Genomic DNA, 26,081 nt, shown 5'->3' on the forward strand with positions numbered 1-26,081 from the left:
CCAGGTAGGAATAATCGTAAACGGTGCCATGATGGTACCTAGGTGGTCATGTGTTGGACACAAGAAGGATTGGTTGGCACCCCGTTTGGTAAAGTATAAGGGCCCAGGTCCCTATCCGTTAAGTTTTCTTTCGGCTCGGGTACTAACGTTGCTTTACAGGTGTCTCATCGTTCAAAGGTATGGTTTACTTATTCTTGTGCAACATAGTTCGTAGGTAGATGCTCAAATTCAAGTCGGTTATTTCATCATGCCACTGATCAACAGGGTTAGCTAGGAATGCGCTAAGGAAAAATAGCGCAGCTAAAAGCGGTCTAAAAATGGCGTACGTCCTACAAATGACGTAAAAAAGGAGCCGGTTTCGGTTTTTTCCAAGTATGAAGGGGGCATTTTGCCAATAGGACACCTCTGTCAACAACATTGTAAAGATGGAGGCAATATAATAAAATTTTGTAAACATGAGAAAAAAAATAGCGCAATTAAAAGCGGTCAAAAAATGGCGTGCGTCCTACAAATGACGTAAAAAAGGAGGCGGTTTCATTTTTTTCAAAGATGAAGGGTGCATATTGCCAATAGGACACCTCTGTCAACAGCCTTGTAAAGATGGAGGCAGTATAATAAATTTTGTAAACATGAGGAAAAAATAGCGCAGCTAAAAGCGGTCAAAAAATGGCGTGTGTCCTACAAATGACGTAAAAAAGGAGGCGGTTTCGTTTTTTCCAAAGATGAAGGGTGCATATTGCCAATAGGACACCTCTGTCAACAACCTTGTAAAGATAAAGGCAGTGTAAGAAATTTCGTAAACATAATTAAGGCCATTAAAAATATAGACAATCTTTTTGTAAAGATAACTATTAAAAATAGATAAGGTGATCCCAAGTAATGTGCATCCACCGACTGGCTTTTGTAGCTTGTTGGATCTCTGAGGGTTTTCCTCCGGCGATACGCCGGTTTCCCTCATCTTTAGAGAATCTCTCTAAAGAATAACAAAAAAGGGTGGCCATGCCTGGGACCTGCAGTAAGGATTGTATGGTTATTGGGTTGGATTCCCGATCCATTTGAGGAAACACGAGTAGATCGAGACTTTTAGAATTTCTGTTTGTGTTCAATTTAACGATTTTTGGTTTGTTTGATAAAACATAGATTTATATATGGCCACAGTTTCTTTTCTTCTGCTTCTGCTTCCTTTGTGGCATATGCAAATGAATGAAATGAAATAACCATTACGTTCCACATTTCGTTCTCAGGCTCCAGAATCCGCGCTGCGGTAACCATGTGGTAGAATGGTAGAAACGTGGTGAAAATGTGACACCGACAGTTAATAAATGAATTGTTCATTTTCAACTTAACTTTGTTTCGCATTTTATAATAATTCCGTCTGAATATGTTTGGCTAGGTGTTTGGGCTGTATTTGATGAAAACGGACTATCACATCATGCATTGCTGCATTATTGTATGGCTAAATGCATTCTTCAGGTAAAGTACGTGTCTCAAATTATTGCACCATTTATTTCAATAATTTATTTTTAGATATTCATGTTTATTTTAATGAATTGTTGTGCCAAATGTTCTTCCAATGTGGAAAAATTCATTTTACATCTTAAATTTGCCACAGACACCCTTTTTCAACAGATTCTGGATTATCATTTTTTGTTAAAGCATTTCACCATGATATATAAAAACATTATGCTTTGACTGTATGAATGTTCTTGTTGTCTATAATTCCTCAGTTGAATATAAGATGAAGTTGACCATTTGAGCTTCAAATGTTTATGTGTTACTTCTCCAAATTTTGGTGGGTAATGTTTGATACACTTTTGTGGTTTTGGAATAGATCCAGTTTCATGATGTTATATTTCTTCATAGGAAGTGGTGTGTATAAAATATTTCATCCCTTGCTTTTCCAAAAAGCAATGGATGTATATCAATACTTGCCCAACTGTGGTAAGGTACATACTTGTGTTGTTAACATTTTATGAAGTTTCAACTTTGTTGATGAGTTTAATGAAATTTCTAAAATTGAGCAAATTGTGTGTTTGAACATTGTTTGTTTGCCATTTGTAAGTCTTCAAAAATTATAAAAACCAAGAAACCAAAAAATATTTTAGTATTATAGCTATGTGCTTCTAGTGAACATAACTTTTAAATAATGAAGAGCTTTCAAATTTGTTTTAAACAACACAAGTGAATTGCTATTCTCACTCTATCATCAGGTACAACATTGCTTTTACGTTATTAATTTTTTTGAAGATAGGTTATAATTATAACATCAGAGAAAGTGATAGCAGATAAACTTTTATTTCAGATGTGAGTGAAGAACAAGCTTCTTGTTATTTGTATTTTAGTTCACTTCAAGCCATCTTCGGTGTGAAGTGAATAAATATATGAAGTTTACATGATATTTATTTATATTTATTCACTTTGCAATGAAGATGGCATAAAGTATGCCAAAACATGTTTGCTATAAAGAAATTTGTCATCTGTTTTAAATGTCTTATAACCATTGTGCTCTCACGAAATCATATCAAGTTATTATTTTTTTCATTTGTTTTCCTTTAAAGTCTTCTTCAACATCCTTCATTTTTCTTTTAGGGTTTTGGCCAAAGCTCTCTCTCATCCAGCTTAATATATTTACTTGTTTAATGGTGTACTTATGGCCATGGTGAAAAAATTTCTGATGACACCCATCACTAATGGCAATATGAATAATTGTTCACCAACAGATTTTAGTCCAACAATCAGTAAGTGTTGATTGTTCTGTATTTTCCTCCAATGGTTTCCATTGAATTTCCAGAAGTTTCCAAGAATAGTCTTGAAGATTTAACTTATTGATACACCTGAAAATGTTATAGGATGTTTTGTGTTTTATATCCTTCATCACATAAAACGTCCATTGTCATTTGTGTTGCTTATACATGTATGTTTAACATTAGATGTACCTCTTTAATATCTTATATTTATCCATTGTCATGTGTGTTGTTCATATTAATGTTTAACATTTGATGTACCTCTTTATATCTCATATTTATCCATCGTCATTTGTGTTGCTCATATGGATGTTTAACATTTGATTTACCTCTTTATACCTCATATTTATCCATCGTCATGCATGTTGTTCATATGGATGTTTAACATTCAATTATTCCCATTATCCATCATATAAAAGTTTTGATTTTATGGATAGGTCAAGAATAACATTTGCTAGATTTTTTTCCTTTATCTTATTTTATGTCGGACATATGAGCATTGATTTCCTTTTCCATGCATGATGATTTCATATTTTGTTTCGTTTATCTAAACAGTTTCTCATCAAATGAACGTTTCTGCAATAATAAGATGACGAGTTTTGGATGAAAAAGTTCTTTTAAGAAAAGCCGGTAAACAGGTGTGTTTAAGGTTGTGGAAAGTTGATTTAATATGAATTTAATTATTGTTGTTAATTATCTTTTTTTAGAGTCCATTGTATGAATGAACAGTGATGAGCTTTGTAAAAAGGTAAAATTATTTCAATTGAAAGAGTATTTAGTTGTTTTGTCTGGCTTTGTTGTCTTGTCAGGTTTTGTCAAAATCTATGATGTAGCTATTTTAACTTTGATCCATGATTCACGAAGTCTTCGTGTGAATAACTTATCAATAATTAGTTTGTGGTTTTCAATTATTTTCAATTTTTGTGGCATTTTAGTAACAATTGACCATTTTACAATTTTTATTGTCATAGCTGTTTAGCAAACTTAGAATAACTACATGACATTTAATTAACAGTAAAACTAATGACAATTAGGATGTTTAGTATTCTTTTCTTTGAACCAGCCATACATTACCTGAGAATTAGACTCAAGACTATATGATCAATATTTTCATGTTGCGATGTCTGTTATATTTTTTGTCATATTGTAGGATTTGGTTGACGCCATTTTGCCTTTGGTGACGGATCGCCTGACTACAGCGTAAGAGAAATGTTTGAGCAATTTGGAAGGAATAATTTTGAAGAATATTTCAATGGAAGCGACAGGCTGAACAACAATCAAGTTGGAAATTCTTGGAGTTGATAGCAGGCGAGTCGGGCCAAGAGTTAAGGTACAATCTTTAATAATTGATCTTTTTCAAGCTTTTGATTATGGCGTCTTTATTCATGCATGTTTTTTATGTTTTTTGTTACTTTTATACAAATGAACACTTTGCATGTTTTTATGTGTAGTTATGCCCTCGAAGTTGCAACAAAAGATTATACTTGGTCGTTTAATCAATGATCATTACGCCACAACGAAATGAAGGTGCGTATAAACCGCATGAGTTGATATTGTTTGCCATTATCGCTTGCAAACGAAAAAGTTTTTCCTTCATCACACGTCAAAACCAAGAAGACGATAAAATGGGACAATTAATGATCAGTTTTAAAGAAACTTTGCACATCAGATATCATATAGTTAACTTTTCAGATCGTGTCCGATAATCCTTGTTATTTTTTTTTTGTTGTAATTCGCGTTTCTGCATTTTTTAGTTTATTATTCTATTCTCAAGTGTATAGCGGGGACTGATTATAAACAAAGTGTCAATAAGTTTGATGATATATTTTCCTGTGATTTTTTTAGGAAAACTTTTTTTGCAAAATGAAACTTTAGCTAAGGATTGTACAACTGCTCTCACGAAGGAATTGGATACTTCACAAGATCCAGCTGTTAGAAACAACATCAGGATTGTCCTTTTCGACCTTGTGTGTTAGGTAAAAAGTGTAAGGTTTTCGTGATGTTTATACGTATTTTGGTCAAATTGTGTTAACAAATGGTCAAACTGGCATTGTAAAGGAATTTATTTTATTTAGGCATACGAATGATGTCGACCGTTACATACCAAATATTGTTAAATGTTTGAACAACCTATGATACGTAACAAACTTTAATCATGATGACACATTGGCTCTGCAGGTAACCAGCCGTTACGTACGTAATTTCTGTATATTTTTCTTGCTATACCTTGGAGTTTATATAAATTTTATTATTTGAGATGAGCTTCTCCATATTAATCTACTGATAGCTACATACTGCAGACAAAAATTTGAGCAAAACTAACTATAATTTTAACTGAATATGGTAAATTTAAATGCTCTTAAGGTGCATGCAGCAAGTACAATTATTTATACGATATAAGCTAACTAACTTTATATGAGATATACGTTTACTCTATAATTGTTTTCTCTACATACTGCAAGTATGCTGCATGCGGAAATCTTGATAGTGGATACTTCTGTATTTTTTATACTTTTCTTTGAAAGGGTTGACTATGTCAAGTGTAAAGGTCCATTGTTTTCCGTTTTATCACTGAAGCACGTAATGTTTTACTGATTTCTCTTCAATTGACATTAATCATATCTTTCTTTAGTATACAACCGGTTTCAGCAAACGAAAAAGAAAGAATTGTTTTCATTGAGAGGAGAGGAAAAGATAGGGTACGTTATGTTAGAAAAATGATGTGTGTTTTTGACAGACTTCTTCATGCTGATTTTTGTGCAGTTACTTAAATATTATTGTGTTTATGGACGTTATAGTAAACGAATGATTATCTACAAGTTCTTGCTCGATCACAGGACGGGGAGCAGCGTTCTAATTTGATTGAAAATCGTGTCAAAGGTGTGTAACTGCAGAATTTCATATAAATTATATTTCCATAAAGATTATATACTGTCATACCGAAGGGATGGTTGTAGTTGTCAAATATGCGGTGATATGTTATAAGTGTCATAAACCATTCTTCACTTGCAATTCAGACATGTTGGTGGTCTGATACAAAAGAATATTTCATCAGAGTTATCGTTGGCACCAGCCGACGTGGGCGAGCAAAATTGTTTCGCAAATCTCAAGAGAACGGTTGCAACGTCAAGCCAGAAATATGTCATCCTCATATTTAACTACGACAAGTGCCATTGTGTTAATAAAGCTAATATCGACAGTAGCTGCTAAAAGAAATCTGCATTGCTTAGCCGAAAGAAAACGTGCTGCTTTTGAAAGACTTACTTGTCTCTCTCTATATTTTTCAAAAGAAGACATAAGTAACTATAGATGTTTTGCTAATGTATCACCAAACTAACATTAATATATAAATGTATTTATTTGTACTACTCTTTCACTCTTTCTATCAACATTCCTTCTTCGTGTAATTTTTACGAATGTGATTTTTGGTTTGTTGCTTTATCTTTAGCTGGAGGTGTTCTGCTATGATTTTGATTCGAGACCTTCAATGGCCTATATTTTTTTTGCATTAAATACTTCAAGGTAGGAGTGGCACTTTAAAATGACCAGATGTCTCCAACGAACTCTCTGGTCTAGTGGATAGACACAACCTTTCGAGGTTGAGAGTGGAGGTTCGAACCCTGTCTGGGATAAGATGTTGTTAGGCTGTAGGATGATCCGAAACATGGGAAAATAGTGCTGGTTAATAGAACGAAAATGGGATTTCTATTACTAAGTTTTTCGAGAATGGAATGCGACACTTAGTATAAATTCAGAAAAATTCGCTCTCCGTTGAGAAGGAGAGCGAAGAAAAAAAAAGATAGGATCCCATGCAAAAAACCACTCTTAAAAAAACTAAGTCTTTTGCTCAAATTTTTTTATGACTCCCTGTGATCAGGGAGTTATTTTTTTAAATTTTGAAAAGTCAGGAAACCCAAGAGCAAACAGAACGCCCTAATCAACCCTTTCTTACCTCCAGGCACTCGTTCCTCAGTTCGACTTTCTGTCTTCCACATCCGCCGCGTACACCTGCCAAGTGTGTTGGCAGAGGGGCGAACCAAGGATCTTGTGCACCGGAGGTCATTGATGTCGAACTAAGCGCCCAACATCGGCCAGTTGAGCTAAGCGCTCATCATCGAAAACTGTATGTTTTTTGGCGTATTTACTAAATTTTTTCAATGTGAAGCGAAAGAAAAGGAGAAGGTGTTCAATCTTAGATGGTCTTGAACCCGAGAAGGTGAGATCACTACACCAGCATCTTTACCACTCGGCCAGACAGGTGAATTGACAAAACCATTAAAACATGTCAAGTGCTTCTGACAAAACAACATTGCCTTCTTTTCTCTCGAGACTCATATTTTATACTGTGTTTAACTTGTCCTTAACTTGTCCTTCGTCGCCTTCATTGCAACGGTGAAGAAAGGGACTTGCAACGCATTTTAGCTGTCCAACTCTAATATTGTTTGGAAAATAAATGTTATAACAAAAAGGAGAAAGACCAATAAAGTATGCACAATGTCAGACATTGCCATGTGGTAAATCAAAACAACAACGCGCATGTTCGTAGTCAATTTAATGGCGCTGTAAGTTTCTAACTTGTGTGTTCAAAGATAAATAACATATTTTTACCACCATGCATGATAATATTGTAATGGTTTCTACAAAGGCATGTCTTGAGTATCATCATTTAAAATATTGTCAATGTAATCAATATAGCCAGTGCGGTTTTTGTCTACATTTGTGTCTACCTTCTTGTCTACCTTATTTTTTTGAACTTCTACTTCTTTTGAACTACAACTTCACTTTCTATTCATGCATTTTCACAAATTTTCACATTTTTTTCTCACACAAAGACTATAATTCACGAATTTTCATGCAAAAGACTATAATTCATGCATTTTCACTAAAAGACTATAATTCACTGCATTTTCACCAAAAGACTATAATTCACGTACTTTCACCAAAAGACTATAATTCACGAATTTTCACATTTTTTTCTCACACAAAGACTATAATTCACGAATTTTCATGCAAAAGACTATAATTCATGCATTTTCACTAAAAGACTATAATTCACTGCATTTTCACTAAAAGACTATAATTCACGTACTTTCACCAAAAGACTATAATTCACGAATTTTCATGCAAAAGACTATAATTCACGCATTTTCACTAAAAGACTATAATTCACGTACTTTCACCAAAAGATTATAATTCACGAATTTTCATGCAAAAGGTTATAATTCACGCATTTTCACTAAAAGACTATAATTCACTGTATTTTCACTAAAAGACTATAATTCACGCATTTTCACATTTTTTTCTCACATAAAGACTATAATTCACGAATTTTCATGCAAAAGACTATAATTCACGCATTTTCACTAAAAGACTATAATTCACTGTATTTTCACTAAAAGACTATAATTCACGCATTTTCACATTTTTTTCTCACACAAAGACTATAATTCACGTTTTCATGCAAAGACTATAATTCATGCATTTTCACTATAATTCACTGCATTTTCACCAAAAGACTATAATTCACGTACTTTCACCAAAAGACTATAAAATAAATGTTATAACAAAAAGGAGAAAAAAATGAGAAAAAAATGTGAAAATTTGTGAAAATGCGTGAATTATAGTCTTTTAGTGAAAATACAGTGAATTATAGTCTTTTAGTGAAAATGCGTGAATTATAGCCTTTTGCATGAAAATTCGTGAATTATAGTCTTTGTGTGCAGAATTATAGTCTTTAGTGAAATGTGAATTATAGTCTTTTGCATGAAAATTCGTGAATTATAGTCTTTATGTGAGAAAAAAATGTGAAAATGCGTGAATTATAGTCTTTTAGTGAAAATACAGTGAATTATAGTCTTTTAGTGAAAATGCGTGAATTATAACCTTTTGCATGAAAATTCGTGAATTATAATCTTTTGGTGAAAGTACGTGAATTATAGTCTTTTAGTGAAAATGCGTGAATTATAGTCTTTTGCATGAAAATTCGTGAATTATAATCTTTGGTGAAAATACGTGAATTATAGTCTTTTAGTGAAAATGCGTGAATTATAGTCTTTTGCATGAAAATTCGTGAATTATAGTCTTTTGGTGAAAGTACGTGAATTATAGTCTTTTAGTGAAAATGCAGTGAATTATAGTCTTTGTGTGAGAAAAAAATGTGGAAATTTCTGAAAATGCGTGAATTATAGTCTTTGTGTGAGAAAAAAATGTGAAAATTTGTGAAAATGCATGAATAGAAAGTGAAGTTGTAGTTCAAAAGAAGTAGAAGTTCAAAAAAATAAGGTAGACAAGAAGGTAGACACAAATGTAGACAAAAACCGCACTGGCTATATTGATTACATTGACAATATTTTAAATGATGATACTCAAGACATGCCTTTGTAGAAACCATTACAATATTACCATGCATGGTGGTAAAAATATGTTATTTATCTTTGAACACACAAGTTAGAAACTTACAGCGCCATTAAATTGACTACGAACATGCGCGTTGTTGTTTTGATTTACCACATGGCAATGTCTGACATTGTGCATACTTTATTGGTCTTTCTCCTTTTTGTTATAACATTTATTTTCCAAACAATATTAGAGTTGGACAGCTAAAATGCGTTGCAAGTCCCTTTCTTCACCGTTGCAATGAAGGCGACGAAGGACAAGTTAAGGACAAGTTAAACACAGTATAAAATATGAGTCTCGAGAGAAAAGAAGGCAATGTTGTTTTGTCAGAAGCACTTGACATGTTTTAATGGTTTTGTCAATTCACCTGTCTGGCCGAGTGGTAAAGATGCTGGTGTAGTGATCTCACCTTCTCGGGTTCAAGACCATCTAAGATTGAACACCTCCTTTTCTTTCGCTTCACATTGAAAAATTTAGTAAATACGCCAAAAACATACAGTTTTCGATGATGAGCGCTTAGCTCAACTGGCCGATGTTGGGCGCTTAGTTCGACATCAATGACCTCCGGTGCACAAGATCCTTGGTTCGCCCTCTGCCAACACACTTGGCAGGTGTACGCGGCGGATGTGGAAGACAGAAAGTCGAACTGAGGAACGAGTGCCTGGAGGTAAGAAAGGGATGATTAGGGCGTTCTGTTTGCTCTTGGGTTTCCTGACTTTCAAAATTTAAAAATAACTCCCTGATCACAGGGAGTCATAAAAAATTTGAGCAAAAGACTTAGTTTTTAAGAGTGGTTTTTGCATGGGATCCTATCTTTTTTCTTCGCTCTCCTTCTCAACGGAGAGCGAATTTTTCTGAATTTATACTAAGTGTCGCATTCCATTCTCGAAAAACTTAGTAATAGAAATCCCATTTTCGTTCTATTAACCAGCACTATTTTCCCATGTTTCGGATCATCCTACAGCCTAACAACATCTTATCCCAGACAGGGTTCGAACCTCCACTCTCAACCTCGAAAGGTTGTGTCTATCCACTAGACCAGAGAGTTCGTTGGAGACATCTGGTCATTTTAAAGTGCCACTCCTACCTTGAAGTATTTAATGCAAAAAAAATATAGGCCATTGAAGGTCTCGAATCAAAATCATAGCAGAACACCTCCAGCTAAAGATAAAGCAACAAACCAAAAATCACATTCGTAAAAATTACACGAAGAAGGAATGTTGATAGAAAGAGTGAAAGAGTAGTACAAATAAATACATTTATATATTAATGTTAGTTTGGTGATACATTAGCAAAACATCTATAGTTACTTATGTCTTCTTTTGAAAAATATAGAGAGAGACAAGTAAGTCTTTCAAAAGCAGCACGTTTTCTTTCGGCTAAGCAATGCAGATTTCTTTTAGCAGCTACTGTCGATATTAGCTTTATTAACACAATGGCACTTGTCGTAGTTAAATATGAGGATGACATATTTCTGGCTTGACGTTGCAACCGTTCTCTTGAGATTTGCGAAACAATTTTGCTCGCCCACGTCGGCTGGTGCCAACGATAACTCTGATGAAATATTCTTTTGTATCAGACCACCAACATGTCTGAATTGCAAGTGAAGAATGGTTTATGACACTTATAACATATCACCGCATATTTGACAACTACAACCATCCCTTCGGTATGACAGTATATAATCTTTATGGAAATATAATTTATATGAAATTCTGCAGTTACACACCTTTTGACACGATTTTCAATCAAATTAGAACGCTGCTCCCCCGTCCTGTGATCGAGCAAGAACTTGTAGATAATCATTCGTTTACTATAACGTCCATAAACACAATAATATTTAAGTAACTGCACAAAAATCAGCATGAAGAAGTCTGTCAAAAACACACATCATTTTTCTAACATAACGTACCCTATCTTTTCCTCTCCTCTCAATGAAAACAATTCTTTCTCTTTTTTCGTTTGCTGAAACCGGTTGTATACTAAAGAAAGATATGATTAATGTCAATTGAAGAGAAATCAGTAAAAACATTACGTGCTTCAGTGATAAAACGGAAAAACAATGGACCTTTACACTTGACATAGTCAACCCTTTTCAAAGAAAAGTATAAAAAAAAATACAGAAGTATCCACTATCAAGATTTCCGCATGCAGCATACTTGCAGTATGTAGAGAAAAACAATTATAGAGTAAACGTATATCTCATATAAAGTTAGTTAGCTTATATCGTATAAATAATTGTACTTGCTGCATGCACCTTAAGAGCATTTAAATTTACCATATTCAGTTAAAATTATAGTTAGTTTTGCTCAAATGTTTGTCTGCAGTATGTAGCTATCAGTAGATTAATATGGAGAAGCTCATCTCAAATAATAAAATTTATATAAACTCCAAGGTATAGCAAGAAAAATATACAGAAATTACGTACGTAACGGCTGGTTACCTGCAGAGCCAATGTGTCATCATGATTAAAGTTTGTTACGTATCATAGGTTGTTCAAACATTTAACAATATTTGGTATGTAACGGTCGACATCATTCGTATGCCTAAATAAAATAAATTCCTTTACAATGCCAGTTTGACCATTTGTTAACACAATTTGACCAAAATACGTATAAACATCACGAAAACCTTACACTTTTTACCTAACACACAAGGTCGAAAAGGACAATCCTGATGTTGTTTCTAACAGCTGGATCTTGTGAAGTATCCAATTCCTTCGTGAGAGCAGTTGTACAATCCTTAGCTAAAGTTTCATTTTGCAAAAAGTTTTCTAAAAAATCACAGGAAAATATATCATCAAACTTATTGACACTTTGTTTATAATCAGTCCCCGCTATACACTTGAGAATAGAATAATAAACTAAAAAATGCAGAAACGCGAATTACAACAAAAAAAAAATAACAAGGATTATCGGACACGATCTGAAAAGTTAACTATATGATATCTGATGTGCAAAGTTTCTTTAAAACTGATCATTAATTGTCCCATTTTATCGTCTTCTTGGTTTTGACGTGTGATGAAGGAAAAACTTTTTCGTTTGCAAGCGATAATGGCAAACAATATCAACTCATGCGGTTTATACGCACCTTCATTTCGTTGTGGCGTAATGATCATTGATTAAACGACCAAGTATAATCTTTTGTTGCAACTTCGAGGGCATAACTACACATAAAACATGCAAAGTGTTCATTTGTATAAAAGTAACAAAAACATAAAAACATGCATGAATAAAGACGCCATAATCAAAAGCTTGAAAAGATCAATTATTAAAGATTGTACCTTAACTCTTGGCCCGACTCGCCTGCTATCAACTCCAAGAATTTCCAACTTGATTGTTGTTCAGCGCCTGTCGTTTCCATTGAAATATTCTTCAAAATTATTCCTTCCAAATTGCTCAAACATTTCTCTTACGCTGTAGTCGGGCGATCCGTCACCAAAGGCAAAATGGCGTCAACCAAATCCTACAATATGACAAAAAATATAACAGACATCGCAACATGAAAATATTGATCATATAGTCTTGAGTCTAATTCTCAGGTAATGTATGGCTGGTTCAAAGAAAAGAATACTAAACATCCTAATTGTCATTAGTTTTACTGTTAATTAAATGTCATGTAGTTATTCTAAGTTTGCTAAACAGCTATGACAATAAAAAAATGTAAAATGGTCGAATTGTTACTAAAAATCGCCACAAAAAATTGAAAAATAATTGAAAAACCACAAACTAATTATTGATAAGTTATTCACACGAAGACTTCGTGAATCATGGATCAAAGTTAAAATAGCTACATCATAGATTTTGACAAAACCTGACAAGACAACAAAGCCAGACAAAACAACTAAATACGCTCTTTCAATTGAAATAATTTTACCTTTTTACAAAGCTCATCACTGTTCATTCATACAATGGACTCTAAAAAAAGATAATTAACAACAATAATTAAATTCATATTAAATCAACTTTCCACAACCTTAAACACACCTGTTTACCGGCTTTTCTTAAAAGAACTTTTTCATCCAAAACTCGTCATCTTATTATTGCAGAAACGTTCATTTGATGAGAAACTGTTTAGATAAACGAAACAAAATATGAAATCATCATGCATGGAAAAGGAAATCAATGCTCATATGTCCGACATAAAATAAGATAAAGGAAAAAAATCTAGCAAATGTTATTCTTGACCTATCCATAAAATCAAAACTTTTATATGATGGATAATGGGAATAATTGAATGTTAAACATCCATATGAACAACATGCATGACGATGGATAAATATGAGGTATAAAGAGGTAAATCAAATGTTAAACATCCATATGAGCAACACAAATGACGATGGATAAATATGAGATATAAAGAGGTACATCAAATGTTAAACATTAATATGAACAACACACATGACAATGGATAAATATAAGATATTAAAGAGGTACATCTAATGTTAAACATACATGTATAAGCAACACAAATGACAATGGACGTTTTATGTGATGAAGGATATAAAACACAAAACATCCTATAACATTTTCAGGTGTATCAATAAGTTAAATCTTCAAGACTATTCTTGGAAACTTCAGGAAATTCAATGGAAACCATTGGAGGAAAATACAGAACAATCAACACTTACTGATTGTTGGACTAAAATCTGTCGGTGAACAATTATTCATATTGCCATTAGTGATGGGTGTCATCAGAAATTTTTTCGTAAATATATTAAGCTGGATGAGAGAGGGCTTTGGCCAAAACCCTAAAAGAAAAATGAAGGATGTTGAAGAAGACTTTAAAGGAAAACAAATGAAAAAAATAATAACTTGATATGATTTCGTGAGAGCACAATGGTTATAAGACATTTAAAACAGATGACAAATTTCTTTATAGCAAACATGTTTTGGCATACTTTATGCCATCTTCATTGCAAAGTGAATAAATATAAATAAATATCATGTAAACTTCATATATTTATTCACTTCACACCGAAGATGGCTTGAAGTGAACTAAAATACAAATAACAAGAAGCTTGTTCTTCACTCACATCTGAAATAAAAAGTTTATCTGCTATCACTTTCTCTGATGTTATAATCATAACCTATCTTCAAAAAAATTAATAACGTAAAAGCAATGTTGTACCTGATGATAGAGTGAGAATAGCAATTCACTTGTGTTGTTTAAAACAAATTTGAAAGCTCTTCATTATTTAAAAGTTATGTTCACTAGAAGCACATAGCTATAATACTAAAATATTTTTGGTTTCTTGGTTTTATAATTTTTGAAGACTTACAAATGGCAAACAAACAATGTTCAAACACACAATTTGCTCAATTTTAGAAATTTCATTAAACTCATCAACAAAGTTGAAACTTCATAAAATGTTAACAACACAAGTATGTACCTTACCACAGTTGGGCAAGTATTGATATACATCCATTGCTTTTTGAAAAAGCAAGGGATGAAATATTTTATACACACCACTTCCTATGAAGAAATATAACATCATGAAACTGGATCTATTCCAAAACCACAAAAAGTGTATCAAACATTACCCACCAAAAATTTGGAGAAGTAACACATAAACATTTGAAGCTCAAATGGTCAACTTCATCTTATATTCAACTGAGGAATTATAGACAACAAGAACATTCATACAGTCAAAGCATAATGTTTTTATATATCATGGTGAAATGCTTTAACAAAAAATGATAATCCAGAATCTGTTGAAAAAGGGTGTCTGTGACAAATTTAAGATGTAAAATGAATTTTTCCACATTGGAAGAACATTTGGCACAACAATTCATTAAAATAAACATGAATATCTAAAAATAAATTATTGAAATAAATGGTGCAATAATTTGAGATACGTACTTTACCTGAAGAATGCATTTAGCCATACAATAATGCAGCAATGCATGATGTGATAGTCCGTTTTCATCAAATACAGCCCAAACACCTAGCCAAACATATTCAGACGGAATTATTATAAAATGCGAAACAAAGTTAAGTTGAAAATGAACAATTCATTTATTAACTGTCGGTGTCACATTTTCACCACGTTTCTACCATTCTACCACATGGTTACCGCAGCGCGGATTTCTGGAGCCTGAGAACGAAATGTGGAACGTAATGGTTATTTCATTTCATTCATTTGCATATGCCACAAAGGAAGCAGAAGCAGAAGAAAAGAAACTGTGGCCATATATAAATCTATGTTTTATCAAACAAACCAAAAATCGTTAAATTGAACACAAACAGAAATTCTAAAAGTCTCGATCTACTCGTGTTTCCTCAAATGGATCGGGAATCCAACCCAATAACCATACAATCCTTACTGCAGGTCCCAGGCATGGCCACCCTTTTTTGTTATTCTTTAGAGAGATTCTCTAAAGATGAGGGAAACCGGCGTATCGCCGGAGGAAAACCCTCAGAGATCCAACAAGCTACAAAAGCCAGTCGGTGGATGCACATTACTTGGGATCACCTTATCTATTTTTAATAGTTATCTTTACAAAAAGATTGTCTATATTTTTAATGGCCTTAATTATGTTTACGAAATTTCTTACACTGCCTTTATCTTTACAAGGTTGTTGACAGAGGTGTCCTATTGGCAATATGCACCATTGAGTTCTATAATAACTGGAGCGGCTATCTTTACTGGGGCGAGGTCGCCAAAAAAATGGCGGCCAACGGACGTATTTCCGCTGAAATGATCGCTTTGCAGAAAAATAATATTCTCGACCTCCCCCTGGTGTATATAGTAAATTATAAAGAATTTTTCAAAAACCAACACGATATCGTTAGTTCCATATTCTGTGACGATATCTTTTTTGGCATTTCTTTTATAATGCCAACACTTCAATCGTTCAATTGTTGGATGTCGTAGTTTCCACAAAAAGGAACATATCGCTTCTCACAGGTGAGATAGTTGCTTAGTTTTTTAGTCCGTCAACGATTGAAAACTGAAAAGCAATTATACATGCACTTTAAAAGCCATAAAATACATATTAAAGATCGTATTTTTAAGACTGACTTGAACGCCAAATATACTGATGTTTTCCTGTTTTTGTTTATAAAATTCTGCATACTTTTCTAAAGTCTGCATGAAGTCGTAAATTTACCCATCTATTTGCAAAATAGTTTCCTAAAGCAAAAAGACCCTGCACACATTTTGCTCTGTGAGTAAGTATCAAAACGAAATGATCAGCCCCAAGAGTACCCATGATTTGGAGCAGAGCTTGTTATGTTCTATTTGCTGACAACATGCAGGGAAGACCAAGGAGTAAAGATGACTGGAAGATGTTATTGACCAGGCAGAGTCTTAAAAAATTATAATGCTGTAAAGATAATTGATTTATCGTCTGCCCTATCCAGAGTTATTTAATTTGATCATGGTCAAATTCTAGGGATGGAGACAATGGATTCACTAAGGATGCCTTGAATGCTTTGAAGTTAAAGTTCATGAACCAAAGAAAGATGGCAAGGTTGTGTGTGTTTTGATGCTTAATGAAATGTCAATTCACAAAGATATAAAATGGGAAAGCCATAAAGTCTATGTAAACATTTGTACTGAGATTGATGACTTGATGCAGATGTGAAGCATCAAACTGTATAAGCCATTGGGTTTTATATAACTTATGTTTAAATCAAGTCATATCTTTATCAAAACATTTTAGTTGAGTGTTGTATAAATGTTACTAATATCTAATGCACTACACTGAAGCATTAAAGATTCAGTGATGAAACTTTCAAAGTTACTGTACTGTATATTTCTTCATTATTACAGTTTTGTTTCAAGAAACAGTTTGAGCTTATTTACCTAGTAAAGTACAGAATGGAGATTTATCATATGCATTATTGCTACTTTTTAAAGAAAAGTTTTCACTTTTCAAAGCTTTCCTACAAATTTTTGCTTCTTATTTCTTTTCATGAGATTGATGATATATGGTTAATATAATCCAATAACTTTATAATTTCTAAAAGCTTTTAAGCTTCTAGAATAAAAGTACTATAGGTATTTGATTCATTTGGTTATATTGCCTTGCTATGACATATCTACTTGCACTTCATCATTCTTGTATGAACAAAACACCAGATGTGGATACTCAGAGAACAAAATGCACTACCAACTGCTTATGAAATTTATTATTTAGGTGAAAACTGTGTTAATCATTCAAATTGTGTACTTATTTGCAAATATAGGAAAAACAAAACAAAGTGAAAAAGAAGGGTAGAAGTATTAAAACTACAAATGAATTATAAACACCATTGGAAGCATAAGTGTTTTGATGATTATTTGCATTTTGCCCAATTCATGTATCAATACAACAAAATCAAAATGTGCTACAACTTTACAAGTATTTGATGCAGTTGCACTTCAGAACATCACAAAAAGGTTACTTAAAGTACTTTCTATACAATATTGTTTGTTTTGATTTACCAAACCTATGCAGACTTGAGTCTTTTGAAATTTAATATGAAACTCAATTACAGAAAATCCGTAAATATCCAGAGATTTAATATTTACTTTTTAAAGAAACAAGTAAAAATCCAACAATTGTGGCGAAAAGCCATTGCCCATTGCATCATGAAAAGAAGCAAAATAGCAATGATAACAAATAAGCTAACTTCTCTCTCGTGAACCGTGGAGATGAACTATGATATACTTTTTGTATAGACTAAAGAGTTTAATCGATCAAACAAGTTCGACGTTGGTAAAAACGACGCACATCTGCATTCATACATGTGTAGCCGACATATAGCTCTTTCGTCGATAGTTATAAATGCATCCTCGTAGTAGCACATAACTGACAACCACAGTTGACTCGCTGTTATGAATTTGAGGTTTTTACCTTGATTTTCATCAAAAATTGCTTGACGAATCCCAAATACACATACATTTTCTTCTCTCTTTCCTCAGGAGGGAGGGAAATTGTGAAATTTTCGGAAAAGCGGTCAATTTCGGTAAATCTCAGCGGCAACGGACGAAATCCGCCATTTTTTTGGCGTCAGCAGATATCTAAGGCCGCGCTTGAGATAGCCGCTCCAGTTATTATTGAACTCAATGATATGCACCCTTCATCTTTGGAAAAAACGAAACCGGGCGCTATTTTTCCTCATGTTTACAAAATTTATTATACTGCCTCCATCTTTACAAGGTTGTTGACAGAGGTGTCCTATTGGCAATATGCACCCTTCATACTTGGAAAAAACCGAAACCGGCTCCTTTTTTACGTCATTTGTAGGACACACGCCATTTTTTGACCGCTTTTAGCTGCGCTATTTTTTCCTCATGTTTACAAAATTTATTATACTGCCTCCATCTTTACAAGGTTGTTGACAGAGGTGTCCTATTGGCAATATGCACCCTTCATCTTTGGAAAAAACGAAACCGCCTCCTTTTTTACGTCATTTGTAGGACACACGCCATTTTGACCGCTTTTAGCTGCGCTTATTTTTCCTCATGTTTAAAATTTATTATACTGCCTCCATCTTTACAAGGCTGTTGACAGAGGTGTCCTATTGGCAATATGCACCTTCATCTTTGGAAAAACGAAACCGCCTCCTTTTTACGTCATTTGTAGGACGTACGCCATTTTTGACCGCTTTTAATTGCGCTATTTTTTTTCTCATGTTTACAAAATTTTATTATACTGCCTCCATCTTTACAATGTTGTTGACAGAGGTGTCCTATTGGCAAAATGCCCCCTTCATACTTGGAAAAAACCGAAACCGGCTCCTTTTTTACGTCATTTGTAGGACGTACGCCATTTTTAGACCGCTTTTAGCTGCGCTATTTTTCCTTAGCGCATTCCTAGCTAACCCTGTTGATCAGTGGCATGAAATAACCTATTTGAATATCTACCTACGAACTATTCTGCACAAGAATAAGTAAACCATACCTTTGAACGATGAGACACCTGTAAAGCAACGTTAGTACCCGAGCCGAAAGAAAACTTAACGGATAGGGAACCGCCTCCCTGGGCCCTTATACTTTACCAAACGGCGTGCCAACCAATCCTTCTTGTGTCCAACACTCGATCACCTAGGTACCATCATGGCACCGTTTACGATTATTCCTACCTGGAACTACATTAAATGTATCGGATAAGTGTGTCTCGCTATCTATCAAATCATCTTCCATGCATAAAATAGATGAAGATGTTCGATTTGATTTCGAGACGAGCTAACCCAATACATCATGAATAATTAAGCTATATTCCTTCTCTGAATTATTTTCTTCAAGTTAAATAACAGTGAGTTAATTAACTTGGACATGCCACTGTCATAACATTGATTTTGACAGCTATTTAGCAAAAACAATGCCGGGTTTCATGCACCTATTATTCTGTTTCGTTTTTTATTAGACCAACTTTGCATATTCGTCTTGATGATGCAAATCAATCATTTTTCTAAAAATATTTTAAGCACTTTGACTTGTTTTTATTCATTTTCATTTTAGCGTCTGGGAACATTTCAAATTTTGCATGGTTCAAAATTCAAACAATTCGAACTAAACGTAAAATTATTTATAAAGCATCATCAAGCAAGAATATTTCAAGCGTTTATAACTTACGATTAATTTAATTTTGCACTATGCAGCTTGCATGCCGGATTGCGCTATGTTTCTGTCCGAAATTTTCTTTACTATTTTAACGTGCAATCTGTGATTCGGATTTCGCCATTTTTTGGGCCGTAATTTTCTAGTTTAATAACTAAATATGCATATGATTCAGTTTTAAGAAGTATAATATACGAGATAATACACGTACACGACCAAAACTCAAAGAAACACATGCTTATTTCCTTGAACTTGGGATCGTGTATCCTGGTAATCAAAAGAACGAAAAACCTATAAAAATCGACATCAGACATATATATTTTACCTTGTACAATGATAACCTTACATTATACGACAGTTTGATTTGATAAAAGTTTTCGACAATATAAGATGTATCATCGTTTTCAGGCAATGTTTCAACCGCAAAAAAGCACTGCATCACATGCACAAAACTAACAAGAATCAAAAGAACAACTAACTTTGTTATACACTCAGCCAAAGATCAATCATCTTCCTGTTAGTGTAGATCACCAGGATGTTAACTAAAACACTATAAATCTGTCACCTTAAACGTCGTCTTTGGTCTTCATTCGTAGATTAACGTAATCCCCAAATGATAAATCCATATTAATTCCATAAAATCCACGACAACCATAATGTAATCCACGACAACCACGAATTAATCTACGATGACCAGAATATGATCAACAAGGACTATGATTGTGATCAACGACTAACATGATGTGTGCTCTTTCTTACTATAAAACAAATGAAAGAATCAAGTTCGCACAAACGTTTTCAAACTTACGAAAAATACTGTTATCATTGATAAAAACTTGGAAACGAAACCGTTATACAAATTAATCAAAGAGCCTCTTATCAAACTTAATTAGTGCTGTCCATCGTTATTGTGAAAACTTGTAACGGTCTATGCAATTTTATAACATTAAAGAGTCCTCCAAACTATTTTAACGATATTTTTGGATAAAAAATATTTTGGAAAAAATTTTGCTTAATTGCAATTATTTGAAAATTTCGCTTTTAGCGTGGAAAATCCCTATTTACGGCGTAGTTGTGTGTCCATAATGAAAGCCAAAGCAACTGCAACGATTGGTCGATAAGAATAAATACTCGTGAATCACCTGTAGATTCGTCACCATAAGCAACCAACTGCTTCTTCGAACCTTCAGCAGTTTTGAAGGTGCTTGGTTTAGTTTACGAAGTGGAAATTTCTGAAATTTAAAATGTTGAAACATTATTACCATTTTTCATTGGAACAAAAGTTCTGTTGAGAAATTGAAAAAATTACACACCTGCGTTGAAGTTTCCGCGCAATATTTGAATGTATTGTGATTGAATATCTTTAGCGCTCCCATGTCATGCGGCTTTACAGATGTCCTTATTCGTAATTGGACATACCACCATAATTTATGAAAGCGTGTGTTGTCAAATTGTTTTACAGCAAAATAAATGTTTAAAGTTGATCACCAGGACATTACGCCCTTGCTTTTGAAACGTCCTTTTCAGTCGTCATTCGTAGATTAACCATGTAATCCACGACAATCACGATTTAATCCACCATAGCCACGATGTAAGCCACGACAACCACGATGTAATCCGCCAAAGCCAGGATGTAAGCCACGACAACCACGTTGTAATCCAGGATAACCACGATGTAATCCACAACAACCATGATGTAACTCGCAAAAACCATGATGTAATTAATCGAAATAAAATGCCACCATTAAAACATTCCTTTACTAGAAAACAAAGAAAGGCTCAAAGTAGCATGAAGGTCATTCAAAATGACAAAAAATAACGTCATTTTTAGTACTAAAGCGTCTAAGCAAACTTCGTTTAGGCATTAGCATTGTTCACAGGTTTTCTGCACACTTCTTTGAAATTTAAAATCTGTATTTTGAAATTCAAAATCAAAAAACATGATCAAGAAACAACATTTTAAACAATTTTTGTGCTAGCACTATGTTTCCTCTATTTAGCACTCAAATAGAGGTTTATTTTATTTTTCAACTAATCAAGTGGGGCTAACAAGATGCCATGGCTAGATAAATTTCAGTTCATATTAGGAAGAAAGTTTGAATAAAAGCTTAAACATATGATGAATAATTTTGTTTGAAGTTCTGACACAAAGCAAGTAACTAGTTTGACTTTTATATATGTAAAATAAATTGTTTGTTTGTATCAACAAAGAAAGCCTAATTTGCATGTGTAGTTTGTTATGAATTCATCAAGAGATCGACCACCCGGTGATTTTTAATTTACTGATAGTGGGAATATAGAAACAATAAACCCTCACCCTCTATTTATTTAGAGCTGGGGATAAATAGGGTGAATGAGAGTTGAAGGTAAATGACGGTGGGAGATGAATGAGGGTGGGGATGAATAAGTGTTTGGGAAAATGAGGGTTAGAAGTAGATAAAGGAAGGGGTAGATGAGGGTAAGAGGTAAATGAGGGTAGGGGTAAATGAGGGTTGAAGGGGAAATAAACGACATGTACCGTAATGATCATCTATAAAAGATATTTGCAAGAAAACTTCAATACCTGTAGATTCGCAGTCATAGGCATCCAACTGCCTCTCCTAAACGTTCAGCAGTGATGAAAGGGTTTAGTTTTGAAGGAAAATTTCTGAAATCAAAAATTATTAAAACATTATTAGCTACATTCATCCACCTAAAACGATCATTTATTTCCTACTGATTATTACATTTCTTCGTATCAATAATCACTTACAAAAATAAATGTGATGTGCGTGGTCAAGTGAATGGATGATTTGTGGCCATAGTGAATTTGAAGCTCATCGCTGGCTGCTTAGTTAAAACTTTCACACAATATCATCGCCATGATCATCTTTAGTATTTCCATCATGTAGCATAACAAATAACAGTTGAACAAAGCACCATAATTCGTGATATCATAAGCATGCTTTTTCTGAAACGCAAAGAGCACTCTATCAAGTTAAGTTTAATGCATTCGTGCATCGTAAATTTTCATCTTACCTGACATCCATCCTTCATTTTTCGCCCACTGCAGCATCTCTACAGATATACTTGTGCACACTTAGTCGAAAATCACGTGCCAGTCGAAAACAATGACAAAGACAACTTTTCAAAGCTAGGTTATTCATGCATGTTAGTCGAAACTACGTTGGCCAATAGCTTGTTGAGTTAAGATAAGTTATAAAAGACAAAAAAGTCACGTCATTTCCTTTACAAAATGCAACTCACAAACAGAATTCAACATGTAAAAAATGATTACACCTGCTACCAGAAGTCTTCAAAAGTCATGCATGTACTTCAGTGCCGTGCAACATATTTACAAATATTAATGTAGAGCTCGTGACATCTTTATCCCGCGTCAGTTCGTCTTGTTATTTTTTCTAAGATTGCTGTACTTTTTTTCCAAAGATTGCTGTCATCTTTCTCGCATTATAGCATATTTTTCTTCACAATATTTCTAACATCTAAATATTTGAACTCTTCGTTTTTCTTCCTCTTTTTTAATGGTTCTCTTTATGATCTAAATCTATCTGACACCCTTACGCATTCATAGCAGTCAAAAAAAAAAGAAGAAAAAACGCTGTACTTGACAGAAGTCTCTAAACAACTCAAACAACGGAAACAGTTGACCTTCCAAGAATCAGTCATCATCCGTTAGAACGGAACGCTTGAATGAAGTACCTCAACAACGGAAGACGCTGCGTTCGCAAGAATGAAGTGCCTCAACAACGGAAGACGCCGCGTTCGCAAGAATGAAGTGCCTCGACAACGGAAGACGCTGCGTTCGCAAGAATGAAGTGCCTCGACAACGGAAGACGCCGCGTTCGCAAGAATGAAGTGCCTCAACAACGGAAGACGCCGCGTTCGCAAGAATGAAGTGCCTCAACAACGGAAGACGCCGCGTTCGCAAGAATGAAGTGCCTCGACAACGGAAGACGCCGCGTTCGCAAGAATGAAGTTTCTCGACAACGGAAGACGCCGCGTTCGCAAGAATGAAGTGCCTCGACAACGGAAGACGCCGCGTTCGCAAGAATGAAGTTTCTCGACAACGGAAGACGCCGCGTTCGCAAGAATGAAGTTTCTCGACAACGGAAGACGCCGCGTTCGCAAGAATGAAGTGCCTCGACAACGGAAGACGCCGCTTCGCAAGAATGAAGTGCCTCGACAACGGAAGACGCCGCGTTCGCAACAATGAAGTACCTCAACAACGGAAGACGCTGAGTTTCAAAGAATCGATGAAGTGCCTCAACAACCTAAGACATTGCCCTCTTAAGATGTGATAAACGTCCCAAACAACGAAATGGGCTACGCCCTTGAAGGAATTGGTAAACTTTCCAAACAAAAGAAGAAATTGTGCTGTCATTACAGGCTCATAAACGTTCCATTAATCTCACTTATTCTCTTTTTCTTGTCAAATAATGAATTTGCTTTTCTTGAAGTGGTTTATCTTCAAAATAATGGTAACACTTGTGGGGCTTTTGCTAAAGATCTGGACTTCTTGAAAAATATAATTTCTTGAAATTCAAGAAATTAAAGCTCTCTATGAAGAAAAAAGTTCAATAAACTAAACTTTTTTCTTCATAGAGAGCTTTTACAACAATACTTTTACTTACATTTCTAATTAATTATTAAATGAATAGTGGACAAATGAAGACTTCAAGTTGCTGATGTATGATTAAGTATGATATTTACTTTTGTTTCATAAATAAATTTCTTCCAATTAATGTTCTTTTCACATCTTTTAAATTTCTGAAAAGAATGAAGTCGTATAGACTTCTTCATTTTCTCTTAAACGCCGATTTCATATCGATCGTTCACAGCAACACTTTTGACTTATTGTCTGTTAATCCTTACCCAAAACTCAACACATTTTGTTTTAAAATGTACAAAACATTTACTTTTCATTCATGAATATAGATTTCTTCAAATGAAGGCTTTTTATATCTTATACATTTCAATAGAAGGAAGTGTTATAGACTTCTTTGTGGGCCATCGAACGTCTATTTCTCATAGATCGTTCACACCAATTGATTTGACTAACTTATCAAAATAGTAGACAAATGAAAACTTAAGCTGGCAGTATGGACAAGTACAACATGTACACTACATTCACTTTTGTTTCATGAATATCTTTTTTTAAATGAATCAGTGTTTCCTTTGATCCCTTACACATTTCGAACGCAGGAAGTCATTTAGACTCCTTTGATTGCCATTGAACGTCATTTCAGATAGATCGTTGACAACAATTGTTTTGATTTATTGTCTAATTGTTTCTACAATAAACTTAACTGCTTTTTGTTTCAAAATGGCACTCATATATACTTGCAGCAAACATGAACAAAACGATTGTATATTAAAAGTATTAAGACAAACTTGTTCGTGCAAAGTTTTGAAAGAGAAGCCGGAATATTTTTCAATGTGTGCACAAGTAAATCTATAAAAATAATCTCAGTCTGATCGTCTTTTTCAAATATGTAACCTATCAATTTGAATTGAATGAAACGAGTTAACTTTTTGTTTGCACCCATTTGACGTTGTAGAATGTTATTAGATAAAAGTATTTTCATATAAAACAATTTGGGCAATCAATGAGAGTTCTAACGATAATTTTGAGTTTCCTACCTTACTTCTTTCAGGTTCTTTTACATGTCTTTCCATAATTATTCGCTTTATACTTGCTTCAAATTTTCACTTTAGGATAAGAATTGGGTTGCATTCTTCTAAAAATAATCCATAGCTTTTCAATGATAACCTGTACTCAAGTACAGAAGCAAACATTACTATCTTTCATTACATCTTTTAACCAAGTTATTCCAAAGTCTAGATGAAAGGTTTTGACTTCAACCCACTTCTTTCGAAGTTTTTTTTAGGTGTTTACAGTGAAAAATTTGATTTTTATAGTCAAGCTGGTTAGTTTTGCATAATTCGTGCTCAGTGCTCTTCATTTTCACGCGGAACAAAATTCGCGCCAATTTTATTGAAAGTCCAAGGTTCAACATGAACCAAGATTTTCATATTTCAAAAATATCTCAAAATTTTCGCTCAAAAAAGCACTGTTTATCTACAAGAATCAACTCAAGGAACAAGAAGTACCCTCCTTGTCGCTCATTTTGTCATATTATTACTTTTCACTAAAAATTCGTTCATATTTTTGTGTTGAAACGGAGAAAGATGTCCGTGGCGCAAGTTCGTCGCTGAAAATATATCCGATTTAAATATACACGTTAAAAGCAAAAACATTCAACAAAACTTCACTTCGAAGTACTCAAAACACTAGCAGTCAGCAACACACTTAAGTAAAATGAAAAGAAAGATTTTGAAGCATACGAACTTGCCATTTTTATACTGACAAGGTCCTTTTGACAAGAAAA

At 33.9% G+C, this 26,081-nt stretch overlaps 4 long non-coding RNA genes across 8 annotated transcripts; 2 read left to right on the forward strand and 2 right to left on the reverse strand.

Annotated features, from left to right (window-relative positions):
• The first annotated feature begins 1,262 nt into the window (after positions 1 to 1,262).
• Positions 1,263 to 3,934, forward strand: LOC124459372. 2 transcript variants are annotated; one of them, XR_006953596.1, is made up of 5 exons: positions 1,263 to 1,478; positions 2,590 to 2,738; positions 3,300 to 3,382; positions 3,452 to 3,492; positions 3,895 to 3,934. It is a non-coding gene; the product is annotated as an uncharacterized LOC124459372 (long non-coding RNA). The 2 variants fall into 2 exon arrangements; XR_006953589.1 differs by having other exon boundaries at positions 1,263 to 1,473.
• Positions 3,935 to 4,009: 75 nt separating this feature from the next.
• LOC124459364 lies at positions 4,010 to 5,404 on the forward strand. The gene is made up of 5 exons (XR_006953585.1): positions 4,010 to 4,074; positions 4,196 to 4,271; positions 4,590 to 4,720; positions 4,820 to 4,922; positions 5,377 to 5,404. It is a non-coding gene; the product is annotated as an uncharacterized LOC124459364 (long non-coding RNA).
• Positions 5,405 to 10,342: 4,938 nt separating this feature from the next.
• On the reverse strand, positions 10,343 to 11,907 carry LOC124453405. The gene is made up of 5 exons (XR_006951075.1): positions 11,786 to 11,907; positions 11,584 to 11,686; positions 11,053 to 11,122; positions 10,870 to 10,953; positions 10,343 to 10,732 (listed from the first exon to the last, which is right to left on the reverse strand). It is a non-coding gene; the product is annotated as an uncharacterized LOC124453405 (long non-coding RNA).
• A 332-nt stretch (positions 11,908 to 12,239) lies between these two features.
• LOC124453453 lies at positions 12,240 to 15,758 on the reverse strand. 4 transcript variants are annotated; one of them, XR_006951088.1, is made up of 9 exons: positions 15,698 to 15,758; positions 15,167 to 15,237; positions 15,008 to 15,087; positions 14,176 to 14,229; positions 13,771 to 13,890; positions 13,127 to 13,209; positions 13,017 to 13,057; positions 12,424 to 12,605; positions 12,240 to 12,306 (listed from the first exon to the last, which is right to left on the reverse strand). It is a non-coding gene; the product is annotated as an uncharacterized LOC124453453 (long non-coding RNA). The 4 variants fall into 4 exon arrangements; XR_006951085.1 differs by having other exon boundaries at positions 15,008 to 15,237; XR_006951087.1 differs by lacking the exon at positions 14,176 to 14,229 and having other exon boundaries at positions 15,003 to 15,237.
• Positions 15,759 to 26,081: the final 10,323 nt, after the last annotated feature.

The sequence above is a fragment of the Xenia sp. Carnegie-2017 genome, unplaced genomic scaffold (assembly GCF_021976095.1).
Source record: "Xenia sp. Carnegie-2017 unplaced genomic scaffold, XeniaSp_v1 HiC_scaffold_13, whole genome shotgun sequence".
Taxonomy (NCBI): domain Eukaryota; kingdom Metazoa; phylum Cnidaria; class Anthozoa; order Malacalcyonacea; family Xeniidae; genus Xenia; species Xenia sp. Carnegie-2017.